The 22469-nt window shown below is 43.1% G+C and overlaps 1 protein-coding gene across 10 annotated transcripts in view; it reads right to left on the bottom strand.

The window, feature by feature from the left end:
• Ppfibp1 (PPFIB scaffold protein 1) overlaps positions 1-22469 on the bottom strand; it is a 122736-nt gene that overhangs the window by 83283 nt on the left and 16984 nt on the right. For 9 of the 10 annotated variants that reach the window (XM_090319213.1, XM_090319205.1, XM_090319197.1 and 6 more), the window contains exon 2: positions 2118-2209. The gene's annotated coding sequence lies outside the window, so the exon portion shown is untranslated. Of the gene's footprint in view, positions 1-2117; positions 2210-7215; positions 7310-22469 lie in introns of all 10 variants that reach the window. The other variant, XM_090319173.1, reaches the window with a different exon arrangement.

Consider the following 22469-nt stretch of genomic DNA (forward strand, 5'->3'; position numbering starts at 1 on the left):
TAGATAATATATAAAGATTTCCTATTTAAATGTATAACTACATAGTGACTTGTGAGGAAAGACACATCTAGCCCAGTTAAAGTCAACATTGGAATGCCTGAGTACACATACATACAAACACACTTAATTATTTGCTAACTATATATATATATATATATACACACACACACACTTATACTCTAGTGTATATCGCTTACAGAGGAAAAAAAATTAAAGATCATGACTATCAGTTTCCTAAGAAATTGAAAGAGTGCCAAGTACTAGTGTCACTGATGCCTGTAATCCTAGCTACTCAAGGATCTGAGATATGAGGCTCACAATTCAAAGCCAGCACAGGTAGGAAAGTCCATGAGACTCTTAATCTCTAGTTAGCAACAAAAAAAGCAGGTAGTAGAAGTGTGGCTCAAGTGACAGAGTACTGGCATTGAGCAGCAAAAAGCCAATGGAGACTAGAAGTTTTAAGTTCACACCCCAGTACCATTACATGTCAGGGTCCTTCGTTCCCGGTCCCTCTCTACTAGTAGGGGGATGGGGAAAAACACACCCCGACCAGGCCAAGCCTCGAGAGGAAGGGGCCACTGTCCTCCCGCACCCAGCCTTCTTACCCCGGAGCACGAACAGAGACGCCATACAGCTTCATCAAGGCAGGAAGATCTCCCTCTCTCTTTATTCCCTAAATCCCTCCTCCTTCTTTTGGGTGAGGGAGCCTATCAGTATACAAGATGCACAGGACAAAGAGGTCCACGTGTTTTATCCCTACTACAAGCCTCAGCAGAAAGTTATTAGACATGGCGTTACTAGGCCCCCAACAATCACACACACACACACACACACACACACACACACACAAATCCACTAACTATCACTCCTTGTTTACAAAGTTACTTTGAAGATAAGGTGTTCAACAGTGTCTGGAGAATGATCATTATTTACACAAATAGAAGTATTTGAGGATCAAGCACTGAATCAAATTCATCAAATGCTTATTATCTGTTGAGATCAATAAACAGAAATGACTGAGCATCAAGTGCTTATGGCTCATGTATAAGTCCTAGCTATTCAGGAAACCGAAATCTAAAGACCATAGTACAATGCCAGCTAGGTCAGGTCAGGAAAGTCCTAAAGAATCTTATTTCTGGTTAATCAGCAAAAATCCAAAAGTACAACTGTGGTTCAAGTGGTAGAATGCCAGTCTTGAGTGAAAAAGTTAAGCAATAACACGAGGACCTAAGAGTAGGTCCCAGTAAAGGCACACACACAAAAGAAAATGAGCTGTGTGCCAGTAGCTCACACTTATAATCCTAGCTACTCAGGAGGCTGAGATCTGGGAATTGTGGTTCAAAACCAGCCCAGGCAGGAAAGTATGTGAGACTCTTGTCTCAACCACCAGAAAACCAAAAGTGGAGCTGTGGCTCAAAGTGGCAGAGCCCTAGCCTTGAGCTAAAGAGCTCAAGGTCAGTGCCTAGGCTTAGGAGATCAAGCCCGATGACCAAGACAACAACAAAATACTGAGCAAGAGAAATGGGGATAAGCCTGGCAGTGGGGCTGGGTGCGGTGGCTCACGCCTGTAATTCAAAGCTAGCCCAGACACAAAAGGACCTGAGACTCTTATCTTCAATTAACCTCTAGAAAATGGGAAGTGGGGCCTGGCTCCAGGGTAGGGCGGTAGCCTTGAGTTGAAGAGCTATAGCATCCAGGACAATTTCAAGACTCATGACCCGCCCCCCTCCAAAAAAAAAAGGAATGGCAGTGGATGGGCGTGTGTGCCCACATTAGACAGTTGGGTCATTGGAAGGTCAGCAAGCTCTTCCTGATTTGGGTTTGGCTGTAATGGCGTCAGAAGTTAAAAGCAATGAACATCAGAAGAAAGAGGGTGATGGCTTTGATATACTACCAGGCCCGTGTTTGCCTTTTCAGTGCCAAATAAAGACTTGTTCGCTGGCTGCCACAACACGTCCAAACGCTCAGAGGCAACCTGTGCTAGTATGACGTTTTTAGAATTTCCAGCTTTGAAAGAGGGAGCTGGGTCATCACTTGTCATCATCATAATCAGTAGTTAGGTAAGTACAGGTTGAAAGATGGCAGAAATGAACGATGGTGAGGGGAATGCTACTTACGTTTTTAAAAAAGCAAGCTCAACACTGAATAGTGTTCAACTTCTCAGATCTTATACATCCATAGCAAACTGATCCATGAAAGTTCTTCAACACTGAAAAGACAGAGAAAAATGACAAATTGAAACCAAATTCAGAAAGGAGTTAGTATAATTCTAGCTACTTAGAAGGCTGAGATGTGAAGCCAGCCTAGGCAACAAACCCTGTGAGACTTTTATCTCCAATTAGCCAGAAAAAGGCTGGAAATAGAAGTGTCGCTCAAGGGGCCGGGAGTTTGGCCTAGTGGTTAAAGTGCTTGCCTAGCATGCATGAAGACCCGGGTTCGATTCCTTGGTACCACATACATAGAAAAAAGCCAGAAGTGGTGCTGAGGCTCAAGTGGTAGAGCTCTAGCCTTGAGAAAGTCCAAGGACAGTGCTCAGGCCCTGAGCTCAAGCCCAGGACTGGCAAAAAAAAAAAAAAAAAAAAGAAGTGTCGCTCAAGTGGTAGAACTTCAGTCTTGAGAAAAAGAACAGCATAAAGAGTTAGAAAGAAGAGAAAGAGAGAGAAAGGGACAAAAGAAAAGAAAATAACTAATTTCAAATTCACATACACACACAGACACAGACACAGACACACACACACGCACACACGGTAGATGGCAAGTTACTGAAGAAGCAAACTGTATCAAACTAAGAATAAGCATATGTGTATCAAGGACTCTATACTATCTATTATCCTTCTTCTCCTGTCCCCTTCCCTCTCTGCTACTGGACAATACATCCCTTGAAGACTGATTTTCTACTAAAACCTCCCCATTAAGTTTTTGTGTATGTGTGTGCCAGTACTGGGACTTGAATTCAAGACCTTGCACTTTCACGTGGCTTTTTGCTCCACCACTTGAGCCATACCTCCAACTTTTTGCTGATTACCTGAAGAGTCCCATGGAGTCTGCCCAGGTTAGTTCTGAATCACCATCTTCAGATTTCAGCTTCCTGAGTAGCTGGGATTAAAAGTATGATGCCAGGCGCTGTGGTTCACACCTGTAAACCTAGCTACTCAGGAGGCTAAGATCCAAGGATCACAGTTCAAGGTCAACCTTTGAATCTCCAATTAACCACCAGAGAACTGCAAGTGGTGCTATGGCTCAAGGGGTAGGGCACTAGCCTTGAGATGAAGAGCTCAGGGACAGCTTCCAGGCCGAGTTCAAGCCCCACGACTGACTAGAAAAAAAAGGTACAGGTACCCAGCTCATCCTTACTAATTTTTATAAATGAAGTACCCAGCACATAATTGCTGTCTGAATGTTTAAGTAAATAAATTAACTATGGCCTTTTCCCCTCAGTATCTATGAAGGAATTGGTTTAGAATATGTTCAGGTTTGGGGGTGTTTGTTTGTTTGCCAGTCCTGAGACTGGCCTGAGCACTGTCCTTGGGCTTCCTCAAGGCTAGAGCTCTACCTCTTGAGCCACAGCACCACTTCCAGATTTTTCTGTGTATGTGGTACCAATGAATTGAACCCGGGTCTTCGTGCATGCTAGGCAAGCACTCTACCACTAGGCTAAACTCCCGGCCCCATGTTCACGTTCTTAGAGAAAACAGCATAGTAGTTACTTCTAACCCTCATGCTGCTCCCTATCTCTAGATTACCTACCATGCCTAACAAAACATAAATGTTGTGTAAACAGCAGTCACATTGCATCACGTAGGGAACAATGACAAGGAAAAGAGTCTGCACATGTTCAAGTCAAGTTTAATTTCTCTCTGAATATGTCCAAGCCTAAAACTGATGGAATCCACAGACTGGGAGCCCACACGCCCTGTGTCACCAGGCGATCACTAGGAATCAAGGCTGGCACCATGCTGTTGGACCTCCAACGTCTTTTTCTTACAATTTACCCACACTCAAGTATTTTGTTACAGCCACAAAAGGTGGACTGCGCCTGATGGGGAACACGCAGGAGCTTCTAGCAGGGAACAAGACACATGGCATTTTTATAAGTTTATAGATCAGTTACTTCCCCAGACCCTGCTCCAGTCTCCATCCACCGCTTCTCTGGATAAACACCAGGACCCTGTAGATAGAAATGACAGTATTTTAAAGACAGGGGGGGAAATACATGCCAATTTGGGTGTTCTATAAAACTCAATTCAAAACAACAAAAAAGGCAAAATTAAGAAAAAGAAAGATGACAGGAAAGTAAGGGTTCTGCTTGGACTTGCCCCAGAGGAATTCATGCTCACTTAAGTACACTGGAGTCCTCTCCCTAAGAACAGAGCTACGATTATTTGGCCCAACCAGTACTTGAATACATAAAAACTAGGGTTGGGTTGGTTTGTTTTTTGGGGATTTTTTTTAGTTTTCATCATAGGCCTTATTTCAGGAAGTCAAAGGTGTTCTTTGTTAGTTTCGATCAAATGCAAAAGTCTTTTAGTCACTTCCTCAGAAACAGACGTGAGCTATAAATACTCGCTAGCCAGCATTGGCCACATTTTAAAAAGCTCCTGACAAGCTTAGTTTAAGAAACGAAGAGCACATTATTAAATTGAAACGTAAGCCATTAACACACACACACACACACACACACACACACACACACACACACACACACACACACACACACACACCCCAGGCAAACAACATTCCTAAAAGAAATTACAAATGCCTTTTTTTTTAACTTATAAGCCACTTCTATATAGAAATTACAGATGAAAAAAAGTCTGTATTTGTGTCCCCTTACTAAAATAAACATCCTCCTGTCAAATTCCAAGAAAATCCTTCCACTCATTAAATAAGTAACTTCTCCAAGTCCTTGTAAGATGAAGAAAACACATCATTTCTGCGTAGTTTCTAAATGCTTTCATATTCTAACATATATCCATTATACCCTAAAGTAACACATTAAATATCACAAGAAAATGCTGGGCATTGGTAGCTCATGCCTGTAACCATAGCTACTCAGGAGGCTAAGATCTTAGGATCAAAGCCAGCCCAGGCAGACAAATCTGAGAGACACTTACTTCCAATTAACCAGCAATAAGAGAGGAGTGGCAGTATGGCTCTAGTGCTAGTCTTGAAAGGAAAAGCCCAGGGACTGGGGGCAGGGCCTAGTGGTAATGTGCTTAACTAGTATGCATGAAGACTGGGGTTCGATCGCTCGGTACCACTTACATAGAAAATGCCAAAAGTGGTGCTGTGGCTTACGTGGTAGAGCGCTAACCTTGAGGAAAGCCCAAGGACAGTGCTCAGGCCCTGAGGTCAAGCCCAGGACTGGCAAAAAATAGAAAGAGAAAAAAGAAAGGAAAAGCCCAGTGAGAGCATAAGGTCCAGTACCAGCACAAAAATAAAACAAAAATGTATTTCTTTGTAAGATGGAGAAGAAAGAGCCAACAGTTAGAGCTAGCAATGAAACTGAAGGTCGAGTTGAATGCCATTTATAAATAAGTTGTGGTTAAAAGACTACAGAAATTATAGTTTATATTAGCATATTTGCAAACTTGAGGCTGGATAAACTGAGTCATTCTTCATCCTCTCACCCTGGTTGGGGTTTAGGTATTTTTGTTTTTTGGGTTGTTTTTTTTTTTTTCGGGGGGGGGGGGGTAGTGTATGGTACCATAGTGCCAAGGACGACATTGTAAATCCCAGTTGAATGAATGACTTCCTTAACAAACCCATTTCCCTCAAGGCTGGCCCCCCACTACTTAAACTACACCTCTACATCCAACGAACCTATTCCAGTCTGGTTCCCCTGGGGTCCCAGAGCTTTATAATTCAAGGCGGGCACTCTACCACTGGAGCCACAGCTCCACTTCTGGCTTTATGCTGATTAACTGTAGATAAGAGTCTCTCAGGATTGAGTCCCAGGAATGGCTTAGAACCTCAAATCTAGATTTCACCCTCGAGTTTAGTTAGAATTAATTACAGGAGTGAGCCACCACTGAGGCCAGGAAAAATTTTGTTTGTTTTGTTGGTTGTGGGGCTTGAACTCTGGGCCTGGGCACTGTCTCTGAGATCTTCAGCTCAAGGCTAGCACTCTACCACTTGAGACACAGCACCACTTCTGGTTTTCTGGTGTTAACTGGAGACAAGAATCTCATGGACTTTCGCGCCTGGGCTGGTGTTAAACTGTGATCCAGTGCCTGGCAACCAGGCAAGAATTTACATAGTATTATTCAGCCAGGCATTGGTGGTTTACACCTGTTATCCTATCTGTTCCAGAGGCTGAGATCTGAGAATGGTGGTTGGAAGCCATCCTGGGCAAAAAGGTCCATGAGACTCTTATCTCCAATAAACTACTCAGCAAAAGCCAGCAGTGGCTAGGAATGTGGTTTAGTGGTAGAGTGCTTGCCTAGCATGCATGAAGCCCTGGGTTCAATACCTCAGTACCACATAAACAGAAAAAGCTGGAAGTGGTGCTTTGGCTCAAATGGTAAAGCACTGACTGGTCTTGAGCAGAGAGGCTCAGGGACAGAACCCAGGCCCTGAGTTTGCACTCCAGAACAGGAAAGAAGGAAGGAGGGAGAAAGAGAGGGAGAGAGGGAGGCTGGAGGGAAGGGGAGACAGAAAGAGAGGGAGGTAGGGAAGGAGGGGGAGAGAAAGAGGGGGACAGAGGAAGAGAGAGATGGAGGGAAAAAGAGGGATGTATGAGAGGGAGAGAGGGGGGTGAGAACTCAGCCCTGAGTTTAAGTCCCAAGACCAGCATAAACAAATAAATAAATAATGTTACTCTCTGAAAGTTTAGACTGAAATGATTGACATAATTAAAGTCTGTCATAAAGTTTTAGGTAAAAGTAAGCATCTGTGTGCTATAAATGACACAATATGGAAGATAAGAATGAACATGGCTCAGATTTTAGGCAACTTTTTTGTATGTGTGCCAGTCCTGGGGCTTGAACTCAGGGCCTGAATGCTGTCCCTCAGCTTTTGTGCTCAAGATTGCTCTACCAACCACTTAAGCCACAGCTCTACTTCAGTGTTTTGTGATTGATTGGAGACAAGAGTCTCATGGACTCTCCTGCTTGGGCTGGCTTCAAATTGCGATCCTCAGATCTCAGCCTTCTGAGTATCCCAGATTACATGCATGAGTCAAGGCACCTGGCTGACAATGTTTATGACAAATACCTGAAATGCTTTCCACACTTTAAAGCTGGCAGTGCGGCTCAGTTGCGAAGTGCTTGTCCAGCACTCCAGCCGTCCTGGGGTGCAACCATTACTACTGTAAAATAAACAAATCAAATTTTAAAAGCCCTGCATGAAAACATTATGGACTTGTACAAACTTCACCACTCTTAAAACTCAATGTGAAAAAACATGGACTGCACTGCAAAATTTACTAACTGCATTAAAACTGATATAATAACTATTGGCTAGAACCAAGCACTGGTAGTTCATGCCTATAATCCTTAGCAGGCAACTGTTCAGGAAATACTTTCATGTTACCATTTACAAAAGCAAAGTAATTGGGTTTTTTTAAAGCAAAAAAACACTCCAGTGTATTCATCCAAGAATTCTTAAATAGTAAGATATTGGCAATATCAGAATACCCATTAGTACAAGGATGAAAAATAGTTTAGCTTGGGTGGCACTGAAAAAAAGAAAGCAAGAAAGGAAGAAGAGGAAGGGGAAGGGGAAGTGGAATAGGAGGAAAAAATGAGTGTGTGTATCAAGTACAAATTTGAGATGTTTTCATTTATTTGTTGGTGGTCCAGGGCTTGCTTCCTTCTTTCCCTACTTCCTTCCTTCTCTCTCTTTCTCTCTTCCTTTTTTTTTTTTTTGCCAGGCATGGGCTTGAGCTCAGGGCCTGAGCACTGTCTCCTTGGACTTTCTCAAGGTTAGAGCTCTACCACTTGAGCCTCAGCATCATTTCTGGCTTTTTTATTCTATGTATGTGGTACCAAGGAATCGAACCCGGGTCTTCGTGCATCCTAGGCAAGCACTCTACCACTAGGCCAAACTCCCGGCCCAACTTTCTTCCTTTTTTTGCGCCAGTCCTAGGCTTGAGTTCAGGACCTGAGCACTGTCCTTGGACTTTCTCAAGGCCAGAGCACTACCACTTGAGCCTCAGCACCACTTCTGGCTTTTTTCTACATATGTGGTACCAAGGAATCGAACCTGGGTCTTTGTGCATGCTAGGCAAGCACTCTACCACTAGACCAAACTCCTGGCCCCTGGGCTTCATTCTTGCCAGGTGGCATTGTATTATTTCAGTCACTGTTTACTGTAATGGTTGAGATATGGTCTCTTTTTCGCCAGGGCCAGCTCAGAACAAGACCCCTTTATTTTGGCTCTCTCTATTGCTGGGATGACTGGAATATTTTGCCATATCCTGGTTTTCTGTTGAGATGGTCTCATTAACTTTTCTTTTTTCAGTCTAGGCTGGGCTGGAACTGCACTCTACTCAATCTCATCTTCTGGGGACAGATACTGGTTTCAGCTTACATAGAGAAGAATTGGGGCAGGTGGCCAGAAAATGCGCACCAAGTTAACAGTCCTGGGTCAGAGGTGCAGCCTGGTTGACCATTATTAACTCAGCCTTTGTCCGTGAAGTAGTTGTGGAGAACCGTTGTCACTTTTCTCCTGGTGCAGAACATGAACAAGGCAATTTCTTGAGTTTTTGGCTGTTTTCCTTATAAGATGGTGGCAAGGGGCCAGTGGCTCAGAGGCTGAGATCTGAAGATTCAGGTTCAAAGCTAACTGGGGAAAGATAGCCCAAGAGATTCTGATCTCCAATTAATCACAAAAATGTCTTAAGTACCAGAAGTGGAGCTCTGGCTCAAGTGGTAGAGTGCTAGTCTTGAACAAAATGAGAAAAAATAAATAAAGGTAAGGGACAGAGCTCAGGCTTGAGTTAAAGCCCCAGGACAGGCACAAAAGAAAAAAGGAAAAAGCATTATCTGAGAGGTAATTTGCCATCCACACAGGAAACAAGATTATCCTAAAAAGACTATAGTAGAGAATAGCTCAAATGAAAGGGTATCCACAGGGCCTAGAAAAAGCAACTTTTAGGCTGTCACATGAAAAAATACTACTCAGGACTACAACAGTTATGTCTGTACTAAATTTACTACCATGGTAGTAAGCATGATAAGTAATCTAAATATAGTTTAAAGAATATGTAGCCAGACACGGTGGCTCATGCCTGTAACCCTAGCTACTCAGGAGGCTGAGATCTGAGGATTGAGGTTCAAAGCCAGCCTGGGCACTAAAGTCCTTGAGACTCTTATCTCCATTAACCACTAGAAGGTCAGAAGTGGTGCAATAGCTCAAGGGGTAGGATGGCAGCCTTGAGATGAAGAGCTCAGGGACAGTACTCAAGCCCAGAGTTCAGGTCCCACAACCAACAACAAAGTTTCCCTAGCGTACATGAAGCCCTGGGTTCAATTCCTTAGTAACACATAAACAGAAAAGGCTAGAAGTGGAGCTATGGCTCGTATAGTAGAGTGCTAGTCTTGAGCACTCTACTCAGGGACAGTACCCAAGGAGGGGTGGTATTTTCTGCCATCAATCCCTCTCAGACGCCAATGGATAACAGTACTTATAAAGTATCTTTTTAAAGTAATAAAAATTTTTTTTAAAAAAATATGTCTCTGGGTACTGATGACTCATGCCTGTAATTCTAGCTACTAAGGAGACAGATCTGAGAATGGCAGTTTAGAGCCAGACTAAGCAGGAGAATCGGACTCTTACCTGCAATTAACCAGCAAAAAGACATAAGTGGAACATGGCTTAAGCGGTAGAGTGTGAGCCTTAAGCAAAAAAGACCCAGTTATAGCCGGATGCAGGTGGGTCACACTTGTAATCCTAGCTACTAAGGAGGTTGAGATCTGAGGATTGTGATACAAAGCCAGCCCAGGCACAAGTCTGTGATTAATCTCCAAATTAATCTCCAATTAATCACCAGAAAACTGGAAGTGGCTCAAGTGGTAGAACGCTAGCCTTGAATTGAAGAGCTCAGGGACAGCGCCTGAGCTTATAGTTGAAGCACCACTGCCAACCAAAAAAAAAAAAAAAAGTTCAGTGAAAGCACATGGCTCTGATTCAAGTCCCAATATTAGCACCAAAAAGCAAAAAACAACAAAAAAGGAAAAGTATGAAAATAATCTGAATTTACAAACACACCTTAAAATTAATGTATCACAAAGTAGAAATAAATTTTTCCACCAGGTGCAGTGGCTCACACCTTTAATCCTAGCTACTCAGGAGGCTGAGATCTGAGGATAAAGATTCAAAGCCAGCCCAGGCACAAAAGGATCTGAGACTCTTAGCTCCAATTATCTCTAGAAAACAGGAAGTGGGGGTTGGCTCAAGGGTTGGGAGCTCAGGGACAGTGCCCAGGCCAAGTCCAAGCCCCATGACGTAAAAAAAAAAAAAAAAAAAAAAAAGAAAAGAAAAATAAATTTTTCCAAAATAAGAAAGCAGATACAGTTACCATGCTCTTACCAAAACTGTCAGAGCCAGCAATGTTAATACCTGAGAACATTATTATTTTTGTACCATTAATAAATGTATCAGTTCATAAAAATACTGCTAATCAAACATTAACCCACTGTCTGATAACCAATCTTGTATAGTTCTCAAACAGCAGACTAAGCCCCATACAACCAGGGTTAATCTTGGCTACAGAAGCAGCATGCATGGGGGTGGGGGTGGGGGGAAGAAGTTTGTTCTTTGATTAAGAGCTTATTATGGGCCAAGGCATGCACGTGCACACATGTGCTGAGTTTGGGACAAAGGGAGAAAAAAATCGCAGTTGTATGTTTAATTACATTTTTTGAGTCAGTACTGGAGCTTGAGCTCATGGCCTCATACTTGTGCTTCATTTTTATCAAGCACTGCTAGAGAAACAAGTTGGCTCCACTTCAAATGTCTTCCATCTCATCCAATCAGGCACTTGATGTCACCCCTCCCTGTAATGCTTCTCATTTCTTTTAATGACTATCTCTAAAAATTCCTATGGAGCCAGGCACTAATGGTTCATGCCTGTAACCCTGGCTACTCAGGAGGCTGAGATGAGAGGATCCCAGTTGGAAGCCAGCCTGGGCAGACAAATCCAAGAAACTCTTATCTCCAAGCAGGCAGCAAAGAATTAGAAATGGAGTTGTGGTTCAAGTGGCAGAGCAACGGCCTTGAGCAAAAAAGCTATGGGAGGTCTGGAAATGTAGCTTAGTTACAGAGTGCTTGCCTAGCATGCATGAAGCCCTGGGTTCAATTCCTCAGTACCACATAAATAAAAAAGCCAGAACTGGCACTGTGACTCAAAGGCCCTGAGTTCAAGATCCAGGACTGACAAAAAACAAAAGCTAAGGGAGTAATCACCACTAAAACCCTAGACAGATGCTAGATGCTTACAGAAACCCAAAAGGCAACTTTGTTTAAACTACACAGTTAAGCAGGTATCTATGGTTCACCGCCATAATCACAGATAATCCAGACCTGAGATCTGGAAGATCAAAGTGTTTTTCTCTGAATGTAACAACAGTCTGCATCATAATATTTAAAAGGTACTGAAGGTAACTGTGGCTCCAGCAGTAGAGCACTGTCTTGAGCAAGAAAGCTCAAGTACAACACCCAAGCCCTAGTTCAAGCTCCAGGGTCAGCACAAAAATAAAAAATACACCTGGCTGGGCAGGGTGGCTCATGCCTGTAATCCTAGCTACTCAGAAGGCTGAGATCTGAGGATCAAGGTTCAAAGCCAGCCCAGGCACAAAAGGACCGAGACTCTTATCTCCAATTAAGCTCTAGAAAATGGGAAGTGGGGCTTGGCTCAAGGGTAGGGAGGTAATCTTGAGCTGAAGAGCTCAGGGACAGCGCCCAGGACAAGTTCAAACCCTATGAGCCACTAAATCAATCGATCAATCAATCAATAATACAATAAAAGATACAAATACCTGTTCTAAAAATTTTCCTCTTAGCCAGGCACAGGATATACCTGAAATTCTAGTTACTCCAGAGGCTGAAATATGAGGATCACAGTTCAAAACCAGTGCGGGCAGAAAAGTAGAAGAGACTCTATCTTCAACTAACCCAAAAAGTTGGGAAGTAGAGGTGTGGCTCATGTGGTAGAGCACTAGCCCAGAAGAAAAGGTCAAGCATGAGGTCCGGAGTTAAAGCCCCAATAGCAACACAAAGTGAAGTGGGGGAGAGATCTACCACATACCCAACTTTCTTTATAACAAATATTCACTGAGTATACTGGCTGTGTTTGTTCCCTGTTCCTTTTTCATTCGTTTACCCCCTCCCACTCACCCATTCCCCTACAATCTTGTTTTAGTTTCTGGATATTGATTTTGCTAAACAGTCTGTTAATTGTTAAAAAGGTCTGCTCTGAATTCTTACTCCTGTATATATTATTCTGCAATAACTACATTGTACATATATATACATACCTATATATACATATATATACACGTATGTATGTATATACTTCTGTGTGTGTTTACATGGGAGATTGCATTTTGGGTTTAAGATTCATGTATGAGATAAAACATGTACCTATTCATTTCCCTGCAAGTGACATTCTTTCAGCATAATGGCTGCAAAGAATTTTATTACATATGTGTACACATATAACAGATGTATATAGATATACAATAGATGCATATGTGTACATACATGTATGTATATACACATATATGCCGGGCACTAATGGATGACACTTATAATCCTAACTCATTTGTAATCTCAGAAGGCTGAGAAGTGAGGATCACAGTACAATGCCAGCTGGAACAGAGAAGTCCAGGAGTCCAATTAACCAGCAAAATGCTGATACTGGAAGTATGGCTCAAATGGTGCAGCACCATCCTTGTCCAGTTCTCTGAGTTCAAGCCCTAGAACTGGTACCAAAAAATAAAACTAAATAATTTTTTAAAATCTTAACAGTAGACTTACATAAACAAGCTTTAGAAAGCATGTTAGCCCATCAAAATACATTGCAGTGAAAAAAATTAAGATAAAAGATAACATATAATGAAAATAACCTGTAATTTTTTTTATTTTTGTTTTTTTGCCGTTTTTTTTGTTTTACCAGTAGGCCACACTCCTGGCCCCATAATTAGTAATTTTAACAGCACATTTTTATCACTATCACTTTAAATATTATTTGCCTGCTGGTTGCTAGTTGGGAGGCTGAGATCTGATGATCACAGTTGGAATCTAGCCCAGGTAAGAAAGTCCCTAAAATTTTGTTTTGTTGTTGTTGTTTTTTTGTGGGTCATGGGGCTTGAACTGGGCCTGGGCACTGTCCCTGAGCTCTTCAAGCTCAAGGCTACCACCCTACCACTGAGCCAAGCCCCACTTCCCGTTTTCTACAGGTTAACTGGAGATTAGAGTCTCAGGTCCTTTTGTGCCAGGGCTGGCTTTGAACCTTGATCCTCAGATCAAAATTCTTTGTTTTTTAAACTTTTTTTTTGGCCTGTCCTGGGGTTTGAACTCAGGGACTGAGCACTGTCCTTGGGATTTCTCAAGGTTAGAGCTCTACCACTTGAGCCACAGCATCACTTTCAGCTTTTTCTGTGTATGTAGTACTGAGGAATGAAACCCAGGGCTTTGTGAATGCTGGGCAAGCATTCTACCACTGGGATATACTCCTAGTCAAGTCCATGAAATTTTTTTCTCTAAGTAACTACCAAAAGGCCAAAAATGGAGCTATAGCAGTGGTAGAGAGCTAGTCTTGAGCACAAAAGCTCAGAGACAGCACCCAGGACCTGAGTTCAAGCCCCAGGACTGGCACAAAAAATAGAAAACTTGGTTGACAAAGGACACAAAAAGAAAGATGTAAGAAGATAAAAGGCATTCCTGAACAGAGGAATCTCAGATCTCTGGGAATACAACCACAAGGCCCATCTTCTGAATTTCAGCAAGAAGTCAAAATTTTTCTCAGAGGCTCAGAGATACAGCCCAGACCTTGAGTTCAAGCCCTGTGACTGGCAAACAAACAAACAAAAACCCCTCAGAGATAGCACCTAGGCCCTGAGTCCAAGCCCCAGGACTGGCACAACAAAAAAGATAAGGGGAGAGGGAGGGAAGGAGGGAGGGAGGGAGGGAGAGAGAGGAGGGGAGGGAGAAAAGAAGAAGGAGGAGGAGGAGGAGGAGGAGAAGAAGGAGGAGGAAGAGGAGGAGGAGGGGAGGGAGAGGGGAGGGGAGGGAGAAGGAGAGAGGGGGGGAGTGAAAGAATTTGTGATTCACTAGCATTCTGAGGAGGAGGAAGGAGCAAGATCCTATGTGCAGGATGTCTTCTAGGTAATGTGAACTTTAGCTTAGTTTTTCCTGTGGAAATAGCAGGGTTTGTTCCACATTGGTGTAACGTATATGCACACTTTCACTATTTAATTTTCATGTCTGGAGGTAGGAAGCTTATAATTCTACCATAACTATAATCAGGCTTCCTACGATCCAGAGGGTTCTGGTGCTTGCTTAAATTGGGCCTCAGGACACATGAGAAAATCTTACAGTTAAGAGGTTATATTGTTTGTACATAAAGAAACAAATCTCATATGACTATTATTAACATTGAAGAGAATTTTATGCATATTTGGAAATGTTTAAAAATCATTGTTATCAGCCAGCACTCATGTTCACGCCTATAATCCCTTACTCAGGAGGGCTGGGATCTGAGGATCAAGGTTCAAAGCCAGCACAGTCAGGGATTTAAATCCAAGATTCTTACATCCAATTAACCAGCCAAAAGCCGAAAGTGGAGGTGTAGTTCAAGTGGTACAGCACCAGCCTTGAATGAAAAACAAACAAACAAGAGCACAAAGCCCTGAGTTCAAGCTCCAGTACTGGTACACACATGCCAAAAAAGAAAAAAGATTCCTGTTAGGGGATAGTAATATCAGCATCTGAGAGGTCCTAGGCTCCATCCCGGGGACCACAGAGAAAAATAAATAAAATATCATAAAATTAAGGCTGGGGAGATTGGGGAAAATGAGGCATGGGAAACAGCAGCCAGAAATTCAAAGACAAACACTGTATTAATGAATAGCTCTTCTAGAAGCACATAAACACTATTTAAGCTTTAAACTCCCTCATGAGCCACAGTACAATACCAGCTCTGTCTCTCTCTGGCAAGCCCCACTTGCCCAAGTAACTAGTGCACTTTGGGAATTAAGTATGGACTACTTAAAGACACGTGCAGGGGGCACAGGGGATACTTGGGAAAATGACTCCAAAGTTTGACTTATCTCAAGGACGGGCCCAGCTTGGAGTATGTGGCAAAATCCATCTTTTTTTTTTTTTTTGAAGGGATTCCCAAGCATTTATGACCAATGTTTGATGAGCAGGTCATTCTTAAAAGTCTCTGGTGCTCATGCCTGTAATCCCAGCTACTCAGAAGGCTTAGCACCGAGGATTATGGTTCGAAGCCAGCCCCAGTGGCTCATGACTTGTCATCCTAGCTAATCAGGAGGATGAGATATGAGGATTGCAATTTGAAAGTCCAGCCTGGGTAGGAAAGTCTATGAGACGCTTATCTCCAATTAACCACAAAAAGTCAGAAATGTAGCTGTAGCTCTAGTGGCAGAGCACTAACAATGAGCACAAAAGCTCAGGGACAAACTGGGAGCCAGTGGCTCACACCTGTAATCCTAGTTACTGAGGAGTCTGAGATCTGAGGATCATGGCTCAAAGCCAGCCGGGGCACAAAAGTCCATGAGACTGTTATCTCCAATTAACTACCAGGAAAAAAGAAGTGGCGCTGTGACTCAGGTGGTAGAGCAGTAGCCTTGAGCTGAAGAGCTCAGGGACAGTGCCCAGGTCCTGAGTTCAAGCCCCACGACCAATCAATCAATCAATAAATAGCTCAGTGCTTTGATTTCAGCCTCTGGGACCAATAAACAAACAAACAAACAGTGATTAAATGTGCCAGACAGGAGATCAAAAAGAATACTTTTCCTAGGATAAATCTGAGCCAAACCCCAGCCTCCTTACCATAAATATCCATGCTGTTAAAGTACTTGATGAACCAGGTGTACGTGTACCACGCCACATCTACTTTTCCTTCACTTTGTTGTACTAATAAACTTCTTTGGTCACACTGTACCTCAACATGTTCTCAAATTTTTTTTGGCAATAATCAGAACGGGGCACAGTGGCTCAAACCTGTAATCTCAGGTTCTCAAAGAAGCTAAGATCTGAGGATCTCCTTTTTTGTTTTTTGAACAGTATTTGTTTTTTTGAGATCTCTTCTTTTTTGATACATGGGATCAAGCTCAGAATGTTGTGCTTTGCCACTGAGCTACATCCCAGCCTGAGGATCACAGTTTGAAGCCAGCCCAAGCAGGAAATTCTGTCAGATTCTTCATCTACAATTAACTAGCAAAAAGCTGGAAGTAGAAGTGTGGCTCAAGTGGTAGAGTACCAGCCTTAAGAGAAGACAGCACCCAGAGTTCAAGTCCCAGTACTGGCACACACACAAAGAGAATACTGCCAGACGCTGGTGGCTCAAACCTGTAATTCTAGCTAAGAAGCTTATTTATGAAGATTGTGGTTGAAAGACAACAAAGGGAAGAAAGTATATGAGACTCTTATCGCCAAATACTTATGCTGGGAATTTGGCCTAGTGGTAGAGTGCTTGCCTAGCCTGTATGAAGACCCACGTACAATTCCTTGGTACCACATATATAGAAAAAGCTGGAGTTGGTGCTGTGGCTCAAGTGGTAGCCTTAAGAAAGCCCAAGGAGAGTGCTCAGACCCTGAGTTCAAGCCCTGGGACTGGCCAAAACAAAAACAAAAAACAAACAAGCAAAAATATACTTAAAAGAAAATAGAATAAGAAGAAGGGGTGCTGTGGCTCCAGTGGTAGAGCTATAGTCTTGAGCAAAAAGAAGCTCAAGGACAGAGCCGAGGCCCTAAATTCAATCCCCAGAACTAGCGCCAGAAAGAAGGAAAGAAGGAAAGAAAGAGAGAGAGAGAGAGAAAGAGAGAGAAAAAGAAAGAAAGATTGGTTTTATCCAAGGAAGAGGTAGGCGAAGGCCTCCCTCCTTCTGGAGACCTCCCTCTATGGAACATCACCAGTCACCAAATGGGTAATAAAACCATTTAGGACGGTTATCAGTTCTACCTAGAAAAATGAGTTAATAGCATGATTGAATTAAATAAATTTTCCCTTTTGCTTCTAGTGAAGCTATAACATAGCTTCCTAATTCACCTGCTTGGTGCACTTTATACATGCTTCCTGAGGCTTCTATTCTGTACAAGACAAACATGTCCACAGTCTCTAATTACTAAGTACAAGAGGCAAGCTGGTGCTGGGGCCCTGAGGAGGGGTTGGGATGCACATACCAAAGCTATTTTCTGGAACACAGATAAGCAATTGAGCATTCTTTTCTTTTTTTATTTCAGGGTGTGTGTGTGTGTCCCCACATGCATGCACACATATTGGTAATGGGACTTGAGGCCCCTAGGCCTCAGACTCTTGCTTGGCTCTTTTTTCATGCGAGAATGATGCTCTACCACTTGAACCACAGCTCCATTCCTGGCTTTTTGCTGATTAACTGGAGATAAGGCTCTCATCAACTTTTTTATCTAGGCTGGCTTGTAACAACTGTCCTCTAGATCTCAGCTCCTAGGTCGCTAGCAGGGGCCCAGCAGATCTTGAGATCAGCCTATGAACCAAAACTCCGCTCAAAGCCAGCACGAAACAATGCCAGAAAACACTTTGCTCCAAAAGCAACAGATGCATTCAGGAAGCAGCTTTAGCACTGGGCTAGTTGCTATTTCCAGAATATTCTGTATTCATTCCTCACAGCTCTAAGCAAACTTCACAGTTTGAGTTCCAAACACTGTATCTAAAATTTTTAACACTGACAAGTAATAGCTTTTTAAAATGCCATCTCTTTCCACCATAAACCTATGATATTATATAAATAAACTACATGACTGGCATAAATGTAAAAGGACATAAATACCAGATGGAAAAAAATAAGCTGCAATTTTATGTAAAATGGTAAACAATTTGCTTAAGACAGTAAATACAATTGCCAATAAGATTACGTAAACAATAAAAAGTAGGAGCTTTCACTCTATTTCAATAGTATATTTAATACATCTGTGGGGCCACATTACAACCAAGTGAGCTATTCCTTACAGAAGGAAGGATGACTTGGGTCAAAATATCCTTTGCCTTCTAGCCAAGTAATCATACCTGCAATCCCAGCTATTACAGGAAGCTGAGACCGACAGTGGTTCCAAGCCAGACCACACTGAAAAGTCCAAAGACTCTTACCTCTAATGAACCAGCAAAAAGCCAGAAATGGTAGAGCTACAACCTTGAGTAAAAAGAGTCAAGTAAGAACATGAGGCCAAGATCAAGCCTAAGTATCAACATAAAACATACTTAGACATAGATAGATACACGCGCGCACACACGCACGCACACGCATGCACAATTTGCCTTCAATCCTGATTTAGGTGCACCAAAGAAAATCACAGTATCTGCCAAAGAGAGCAAAGCAAGGGCTAAGCTTTCACATCAAGAAAAATAACTATACCAAACTTTTTTTTTTGCATATAACAATCATTGCTATTTAGGACCCTGCCCCCTGCCATAAACCATAGAAAGGAATAGAGAATCTAGTCACAGTAGCATCTGTAGATAAAGAAGAAAAGCCAGATTTTGAGGTATTTCCAGAGCTTTCTAGTTCTCCTCAGAAACAAGCCAGTGTACTCTCATATGTACAAGACATATGCCCTCTCCTATCATTCCTTTCTGCCTTTGTCTCTCCCTCCCTTCCTCCTTCCATCTCTCATACCTTGTTCTCTCTCTTCCTCTTTCTCTCCCTCCCTATCCCCCCCCCCAGACTAAATGCAATTATTTTCATAAATGAGTCAGGAAGAGCTGGTTGCTTTACAAAGTCACTTAAACTCACTGTTAAAAGAGCCTGAACACCACAGCTGGGCCCCTGGCATGGATACTTCCGGAAGCATCTGGTAAGTCCTGACTCTGAACCCTGCCCTGCCCCAACCCAAAGCCCCACTTGTCAGCTGTCCTCAGGAACCCCAAAGGACCAGGCTATCCTGTTTGGCAAGAAGACAAATGTCCCTATCAGCAGCCTCAACTGTTCCTAACATGACAATCTGCAGGCCTCTGGTCAGTTCACCCTCACACCTCCCACTCACACCTCCCATGGGAGCAGTCAGCCAGCACAAAGGTGCTCTTATCTCTGGACACTGGTGCTAACTTGCGTAAGTTAACTTTCCATTAGTACCAGCATAGCCTGTGCTTACCCACAAGCTTCCTGCAGGGATTTTTGCTACTGGGTCTCCAACTCCGGGGCTTTCATTAGGCTTTATTGAGCCATAGCTCCATTTCCAGCTTTTTGGTGGTTAATTGAAAGTAAGGATATCAGAGTTTCCTGCCTTGGCTGGCTTCAAACCACAATCCTCAAATCTCAGCCTCCTGAGCAGCTTGGATTGCAGACGTGAGCCCCAGCAGCCTGGTTATTACTTTTTTTTTTTTTTTAAATTACATCATGGTAGACAATATCTCCTCTGTTTAGGAATCTTAGTAAACTCTCATTTATGTATACCATGCTAATTAGATGGGTGCCCTGATACAGCCCTAGGGATCAAATTCAGTTCTACAGGGAACACTGGCATTTTAGCCTAGCTCAGTTCCATGTAAGACAAGCCACTTGGTAAGAGTTGGTGACAAAGTGCCTCTTTAAACATTTTTATTAATTCATTAATTTTTTTTTTTTTGGTCATCAGGCTTGAACTCAGGGACTGATCTCAGTCCCTGAGCTCTTTTGCTCAAGGCTAGCACTCTACCACTCTGAGCCATTTCTGGTTTTCTGGTCATCAAATAGAGATAAAAGTCTCACAGCTTTCCTGTGCAAGCTGCCTTTGACCCATGATTCTCAGATCTCCTAAGTAGCTAGGCATGTGCAACCAGTACTAAGCTAAACAGTTTTCTTAGTAACATTTAATTCATCATCATTCTGTGTGGAAGGCCTAGAAGGGAAACAAAAATACAGGGAGAACCAGACTAATACAGGCTGCCATACCTGTCTGTCCTCACAGAGAATCAACCCAAATGCCCTAAGAGGAAATTGAGTCCAGGTGATATGCATGGTACCAGGTTATGCCTGCTGGATCCCCAAGCCTAATGCCCAAAGTAAGGATTATTCTTAGCAGCCTTTTCCTATGATTGGACATAAACTTTACACACAAGAATTGCCTTTTAGCTTGGCGCTGGTGGTTCACACCTGCAATCCCAGCTACTCAGGAAGCTGAAATCCAAGGATCACAGTTCAAAGTCAACCCAGGCAGAAAAGTTCATGAGACTATTACCTCCAATAAACAAGCAACAAACCTGAAGTGGAGCTGTGACACAAATGGCCGAGCCCCAGCAGGGAAAGGGAAAAAAAGCCAAGTGAGAGTACTTCACAAAGCACCCAGTTCAAACAATTCCTGAGTGCACAGTTGATAGGAAATCAATTACCCTTGGATGGCTGACTGAACTACAGTACTTGTATGCTGCTGGAGGACTCATTAGTCCAAGGAATTCTCCAATCACACCTGCTAGGAATATATATTAGCCCCACCTATAGAAGAGCTTCATGGACAGCTTCTGAGGCAATTCCTGCTGCCATGGAGGATGTGGGGCACACGTGGTACACAGGAATCTAGGTGGACACATCTGGCAGACGACATGCTCTCCAGATGCATATATATAAATTATCCAGCTGAATGTCCAATAGCATTTAGCCTCTGGGAAGCCAGGGAGCAGAAAGGGGTGAACTAACCAACAGAGCAGAGAACAAAACAGTATTCAGACAGGGCACAGCCCAGCTGGAATCAGTGAGATAGAGGCAGCATTGTTGAAGCCTGGAGTTGAGATCAGCCTTGTCATTTCATTGACTTCCTAACACAGTAAGCCTGGGTTAGGGGGGGGGGGGGTGGGGTGTGTGTGTGTGTGTGTGTGTGTGTGTGTGTGTGTGTGTGTGTGTGTGTGTGTGTGTGTGTGTGTGTGTGTGTGTGTGTGTGTGTGTGTGTGTGTGTGTGTGTGTGTGTGTGTGTGTGTGTGTGTGTGTGTGTGTGTGTGTGTGTGTGTGTGTGTGTGTGTGTGTGTGTGTGTGTGTGTGTGTGTGTGTGTGTGTGTGTGTGTGTGTGTCTTGGGGTTTTCCCTCAGGGCCTAAACATTGTTCTTGAGCTCCTTTTTGCTCAAGGCTAGCACTCTACCACTTGAGCCACAGTGCACTCCCAGGCTTTCTGAGTAGTTTAGTGGAGGTAAGCCTCTCAGACTTTCCTACCCAGTCTGATTTCGAACCACAATCATCAGATCTCAGCCTCCTCGATAGCTAGGATTACAGGTATGAGCCATGGGCACCCAGCTTTTAGCTGGGATTTTTTTTTTTTTTTTGCCAGTCCTGGGCTTGAGCTCTGTCCTTGGACTTTTTTCTCAAGGCTAGAGCTCTACCACTTGAGCCTCAGCACCACTTCTGGCTTTTTTCTATGTATGTGGTACCGAGGAATTGAACCCGGGTCTTCATGCATGCTAGGCAAGCACTTTAACCACTATGCCAAACTCCCGGCCCTTAGCTGGGATTTTAATCAACCACTGTTCCTAGCCCAGGGTCATTCAACATCAAGGTTCAGAGTTGTCAAAAGATTCTCAGTTTGTACTTTAGACAAGCTCCTGGGCCTCCTCCTGCGCCCATCTGTTTACTTCTTATAAAATTTTGTGTTAGCAAAAAAACAAACAAACAGAAAACAGCTAAATCGGGTGACAAGAAGCCCCCATCCTCAATATGTCAACCATCTGACCTGGGAAGTCTATGTCTGATCAAATGGGTTCTTGTTCTGTACCCCACCAATATGGCTCCAGCAAAACCTGTTAGATCACTTTAACCAAAACAGTCCCTTATTCGTGACATTTCCTTGTAGGAACCTCCATCCTCCCATTCCTATACTCATTTCCCACACTGCACTTAGGCTTTGGCCCAAAGCCCCTTGCCTTGATCATTATTACATCTATCAAAATGGTCCTAAATAAACTCTTCCTTGCTGCTGGACATGGGTGGCTCAGGCCTATAATCCTAGCAACTCAGAAGGATCACAGTTTACAGCCAGCCTGGGCCATCAAGTAGGTAGTCTCCTATCTCCAATTAACCATCAAAAATCTGGGAGTAAAGCTGTGGCTCAAGTGGTAAAATTCAAGCCTTGAATTAAAAAGTTTAGGGAGAGTGCCCTGATCCTGAATTCAAGCCCCAGGACCTATACACACACACAAAAAGGCAGGTGAATATGGGGAGAGAAGGGCAGAGGAGGGAGGGAGAGAGAAAGGAAAAGAAGTCCAAGCTAAATGCTGGTGGTTCATATCTGTAATCCTAGATAGTCAGAAGGCTAGATCTAAGGATCACCCGAAAATCCATGAC

The sequence above is a fragment of the Megascapheus bottae genome, chromosome 2 (assembly GCF_031878675.1).
Source record: "Megascapheus bottae isolate mThoBot1 chromosome 2, mThoBot2.hap1, whole genome shotgun sequence".
NCBI classification, from domain to species: domain Eukaryota; kingdom Metazoa; phylum Chordata; class Mammalia; order Rodentia; family Geomyidae; genus Megascapheus; species Megascapheus bottae.